Source organism: Lutjanus erythropterus, chromosome 19 (assembly GCF_056507025.1).
Source record: "Lutjanus erythropterus isolate fLutEry1 chromosome 19, fLutEry1.hap2, whole genome shotgun sequence".
NCBI lineage: Eukaryota > Metazoa > Chordata > Actinopteri > Lutjaniformes > Lutjanidae > Lutjanus > Lutjanus erythropterus.
The window spans coordinates 10,614,111-10,620,802 of NC_139335.1; positions in this window are offsets into that span (position 1 = coordinate 10,614,111).

Here is a 6,692-nt window from a genome sequence, read left to right on the forward strand (position 1 = left end):
CGCTCTGAATTAGCGATGTAAATGCGTGAGTGTAGCCGCTGCATTTACATCAGGGTCATTAAGAAATACAGATGCTTTCATGTTTGAGCGCTACGTTATTATTGAAGGAGTTTGCTTTTTTTGAATAAATAACATTTGTGCTCTTGACAAGTACCATCAAATTTCTGTCAGTTTTCACGATGCAGGTAATGATAATAAAATCTTTATGTGGACCTTAGTGCCTCCACAGTCACACCTACCACCTGCTTTAAGAAGAGTATTCTCTGTATCATATGGGGGACTGAAAAGAAAAAGAAATAAAACCCCATGATAAAGTGTTACTTTTAGAGATTTGACAGGTAATAAAGAATCCCAGGCTAAGCTTAACAAATACATTAGACCATTTCCCTAAGCCCAGGGACATATTAGTGCAGCTGAAGAATATTCATTCATAAATAAATAATGGTAAAACAGCTTATGGGGGCATCTGGCATTATATTCGTATGAGCTGCTGTGTTCATGAAACCATGTATCATGATAAAGAGGATTCATGAGCACTGAAGCCATTTTAAAATATGGCTCCTTCAAGCCTTTAGTTCCTGTAGAAAAGCATAACATAAAAAGAGTCATGCAATGTTTCTTTTTGTACTCCCTGTTAATCCTGTAATGTGTGCTTTTCTTTGCAAAAATGTAGATATAAATTTACATTCACGCATACTGGGTCAGAGTAAGAAACTGCACTGCACTCCAGTATCCTCATGTTGTAAAAGGTCCACAGACTCAGATGCACAGTTTGTGAACTATTTCATACTTGGCAGGTCAGTGCGTATGTTCTTGTATGTTAACTTGACCATTTTGGCTCTACTGTCTACAACATAAACCATCTAACAGGTGGTCAAATAACTTTAATGGCTGGAAATTGCAAAGCAGGGACTTCAGGTGCTGTCTGGCAGCTTTTTGAGCACAGCGTACCAGGTGTAGGAGAGCTGGTGGGCCCATTATCCCCGTTTATGCTCCACTGGGTCCATTTTCAGGTTTCTGTTAGCCTTCTTAATCCAGCAGCGTTACTTGTTACTTTCAGGTCTAGACCCATCTCAGTCCATGATGTGTTTTTGCTCTTGTGAAATGTTCAGAAATGGTCAGCTTCAGGTTTTTTGACTGGCTTGTTTTTTATCGCCTGAGTGCCAGATCGAAATGCAGATTGCATTGTGGAATTCAATAATGACTGAGGGATTCACAGATAAATTGTTGTATCATATTTGATGCACACATTTTCAGTATGATTTTACAATAAAATATGATACAAAATATTAAGTTATAGGTGGCTTCAATGCTGTAAATATTTAAGTTGAAATATTAGTAACAATTGTTGTTCTTCCCATAACTTTTTAAGTATTAAAAAAGATTCCCTGGCCAAAAACGTTCATATGTTCATACATAGCAGCCATGTTGGATTTTGCAGTCTTAGGCCAGCTGCTGCCTGCAGTGCAGTGATAATCCACCAGGGGGCAACTCACATGCATTGTATTACATACAACAAGTTTAGAAGAGAAGAGAGAGAAGGTCTCAGAAACATATGTATCAAGAGTGATTGAATATATTTTCCTTTTTTAGTATTTGATTCTGTTTCATGTTCCAAAAGTCCTGAAAAGATCTCAACACAATTTTACTATAAAACTTTACAATAAAATAAAGCACAAGATATTAAATCAGCATAAAATGCTTCAATACAGTAAATATTCATCAAATATTAGTAAAAAAGAAAAAAGTATTAACAAGTTATTATGAACACTTAACAGTTAACTATTTACAGTTATTCTAACCATAACTTTTTCAATATTAGCAACGATTTCCTTGCCCATAAACTTAACACTGCAAGCTATGTTGGATTTTTGCACTCGCAGGCCGGCTGCTGCCTGCAGTGCACTGTTAATCCACCAGAGGGCAGAATACACGTGTCAGATTGCATACAGCGGGTTTTTCATGAAAGTACTGATCATACTGATGTTGTAGAGGTCTCAGAAACCCATAAGATACAAATTATCATTATCGTTATTGTTGTTGTTTAGTATTTGATTATCTTGTCCATGTTCAAAGAGACCTCACAAAGAACAGAGGCCTACTGCTTTCCAATCTGAAGAAATGGTTCACAAACATAATTTTTATTTTATATTAGTATTCCATGAATGTATGCATGATTATACTGTAAATGGAGCACTTATGTGGTCACTGGCTCTCTGACAGGTCCAGGCATGTTTTATCCCACCTTTATGGAAATGTGGCCAAACACAGAATCACATGTCATGAGAATAACTGACAGCACGCTGAAGGCAGAAATCAACCTGTCTGATTCCGGTCCTGTAACCACAAAGACAGCGAACGGGATAATTAATACATGCTGCATGCTACTGCTGTTAAATGTCTGGGAGTCATGCCAACACAATCATACACACTGCTGAGCTTCAAAAATTAGACCAAAAGAAGCAGTTTGTATTCTGCTGCATCTCATGAAGCATTTAAGATACTGTCATGTATTGACACATGGATATTTAGATAGGCATATTCAATTTCATTCAGTTTACAGCATTACAAAAAGCTTTTCTCATTTTGCAACATACATGACAAACAAGCATATATAAGAAACAAATATATACAGATCAACAGTGCGAGACAGTAAACAATAAACAATTATGGAATACTAAAGTTGCACTGAGGTAGTGTGGGAGTTGTATGAGGTAACTTTAGTCTGTCAGATCAGAGAGAGGGTGCAGTAATCCCAAAGTGACAGCATGGAGTGCAGTAAAGTCAGTCTAAGCATTTCTCATATGCACAGTTAAAACGAATGTCCCTGTACAATGAAATTCTCCCCCTGAATGAAAATAAATGAAACACACGTATAAAAAAAGTCAAGAAATGAAAAATATGGAAATACAAATATAAAAATGCAAATATACAAGAGACATAACGATGTCAGGAAAGATAAAGAGACAAGAACATAGTGTGACATGATGTACAGTTACAAAGTATCAAACACACATGTCGTCTACATTGTCCAACATACAATAAGCAATATTAAAAAGACTATGCAAAAGTAGCAGCATCATCATGTAAATGTGAAAGCAACATAAGTGTAAAAGTCTATCAGGGATACTGTGCAAAATGTGTATAAGAGCAGCATGAATGTAAACATGTAAAACAATGTAAATTAACAGTGGAGTTGAATTGGATAAATAAATAACGTAAAATGGTGTAGTTTAATATATAGGCATTATATATCAAATATATAATAGTATAGCATAACACTGTTGGATAATTATGTATTGTATATGTAATATAATAATAATTATGTGTGTAAATATATGTGGTAATGAGTTATCTTTCACATGTAAGTTCATATTGTTTATGTCATTACTTCCATTGTCAGCATGAAACTACTTGCTGAAATAATCAAAAACTAATATTTCTTGTAACAGATGCACACACACACCTTAAAGTGAAGCATGACCCAACCAGACAAATATCAACTTCTAAAATCGCTATTGTGATATTGCACAAATTATTTTTTTATAAGCGTGTTATTTTCATAAGAGAAGAAGAATCGGTGCAACGCCGTAGCAGCATTGTGATTGGATGTCCGTGTGTGTGCGCATCTATATTAAAATCAACGCACCGTTCGGATGGCTCTGATCAAAATCAGTAAGAGTGACGATTTCTCTCAGTGCTAATCTTGGTGTATTTGCTTTGTCTGAAACGCTAGATAAAGAAGGAAAGGAAATGACAGCAGGGAATAATAAAAATTCAATAAAGAAAACAAGGCACAAAAAGGCAACAAAAAAATCAGGTTTCCATTTTCTTTGAAATTTCACTTGTCTTGAGCCACTGATGGGTCCTCAGGTGCTTAGATCAAGTCTGCAGGTACTGAGTACCATTCAGCAGTCCTGATGACAGGGGGGGACATGGCCCTCAGCCAAAAGACCACACACACACATACACACACACATACATATTTGACTGAGGGATGCACCGCATGTGCAGCCTCCCCACCTCCGCCCTGCTCTGCTGGTGCCTTGGATCACTGCTCATGTTGTCCAACACTGTTCCGCCTGGGAAAGATCTCCACTGTCAATCTCCGAGCTGTCAGCCTCGCTGACCCACCGGACCCCGGACGTATCCTGCAATAGAAATCAAACAGCCCTTCCTCTCTAGTGAAAGTCTGTTGCTGTCTTGTCCTGCTTTGAACATTACCCTGTGAAGGTTGATTGAGTGGTCTAGGAGAAAAAACACAGGGACAACAAACAAGCAGTGTGAAAGTGAATGTGAAATGAAGCTCAGCAGCAGATAGTAGAAAACACGCAACTAATTGGCTGCTACAAGGAGGAACATGACAAATTAATGCTGATAGTGTGGCAGCAGATTTAGTTTCGGTACATTATTTCCCACTTCACAATGAATGTCAGAAACAACTAGGTCTTGCGGTGTTTGTGAGCTTATAGTCATCAACATCAACTGCTATAGGAAGACAGTCTTCCTCTTTATGGATTAAAATGATTTACAATCAGGTATCTGATTACATATTATGGGATTATGTAATTAGGATAACAACAAATGTAAGAAATGTTTTGAGTGCATGGTAATTTCAGCATTATTGATAATGTTTCTGGTCTTTGAAATGAACACTTGAACAAACTTCAGCGTGACAAGAGCTACCTGAAATGACAGAAACAAACTTTCCGTGTCCTGTCTGTTAACATGGGAGGCAGGATTTATCAGCTGATCATCAGGGGAGATGCTTTGGCAGCTGTGATCCTGTCCATTTCTTATACATTGTTGTTAGCCACACAGACCATCTGTTAACACTGACCAACCGCTAATCTAGTTAGCTAACTAACCTGTCAATACTACTACTACTAAAAATGCAAGTGACCAGGATGGTGTGTGGGAATAAGTTTATGCCAGTTTACTTAAAGTTTGCATGTGAAGTATAAATAGCATAACATTACTCAACAAAGTGCATTTAAATGCACATAATTACTGCTGTTTATCAAAATGTGCAATTAATGCCCAGAATGAAAATAAAACTTTATATTGGGCTAAACAATTTTGCCATATTTGGTATTAAGGTAATTCAAAAGTAATGGAAAGTAATCAAGTTACTTTAATACTGTGATACTGTGATAGATTAGGTTGTCGACTACATTTTAACAGGTAATTAGTAAATGTATAGGAATACATTGTTAAAATAACCTTTCTAACCCTGCTTTCAGTGAAGAGTCAGCGTCACCGTTCACAGCTGCCATTGTTCTCATCTTATATGAGAGCTCATATAGCAGCCATGAGGCCCAGACACTTCATAATCTGTTGTTACAGACAGGTTCATGTTGGTGACCTTTAGCTGTGCCAGCACATGCACATTATGCTTAGGGTCTAACACCTCTCTGCTAGTACCTCTCTGTCTCTGTCTTTTCCTGCTTCTTCCCTTGAATTCCAACCGCCTTTTCTTGCCTTCTAAAATCAATTGTTATTGATTTTTCTGCACTCTCTGGGGTGGAGTCAAAAGAGGGGACAAAGGAGATAAAACCACAGGCGAATTGCTAAAGTAACTCCACTGTACCGTGGGGGGACTGATATTATCATGAGAGAGGAGTCAGATGCTGGTTCAAGTCCATTTAAAAGCACTGGAGAAGATGAGTAAATGGCATCCTGTGCTTACCAGGAAATTTCAAATGATTCATGAGGTGGATCTCAGCCAAGAGCTGACTGGCTGCCCTGTTTTATGGCACAAACTAACATACCGATGCCAATCAAATAGACATAGAGAAAGTGGGACGAAAATACTTCAAACTCTGAACAAAAAAAAACGGCTTGAAAATGACCTTTTGACTGTAAATCAGCCGGCTGGTTAGAGACGATGACTCGATAACCTCGTCTATTATTGGTCCCTAAATATATTTACCAGGTGGTTACACACTGACATCAGCACTGAACTGTAAAAGTCGTCTTTAGTAGCAAAATGACTATTTGAACAATCAGTTAGTTGTATATTAGAAAGGTATTGATGACTACAGCAGTGGAAAGTAACTATGTACACTTACTAAACTTGTACAGTACAATTTGTTTTGAGTATTTCCATTTTTATGCCACTATGTTCTTATACTCCACCACATTTCAGAGGAAAAAATTGCATTTATCTAACAGCTGTAGTAATTTCGCAGATTGAGATTTTTCATACAAACATAACATCATTTTATAAACCAGGGGCTTAAAACTGCCAGCCCACCAGCTATTTCTGGTCCCATCAGGCCTGCGACATGACGCCAGATATATAATATGATCCAGCTCGAAAAATTATTTTATTGAATTATTTTTGCTAGTTGTTTCATACTAGTTTAAATCACTGCTTCAATTGAACACAACTGAAATAAAAACACAAACTAAGTAACTAAGGGTTATAAAAATGTATAGAAACTGCTGTTTGCATTTCTAAAAATATGTTAGTAATGGAAACAAAAATGTAAATTTTCAGAATATTGCAATTTCTTGCAGGACATGAACAATGAAGTATGAGATTACAATAAAATCAGTGTCCCCAGGAAAATATGAGTTTGAGACCCCTGTTATTGTAATTGCATTGTAATAGATGGAAAGTTGATCAAATCTGCTCCAGCTACAACATTAAAATGCTACTTACATGTTAATGCATGAATAATAACAAC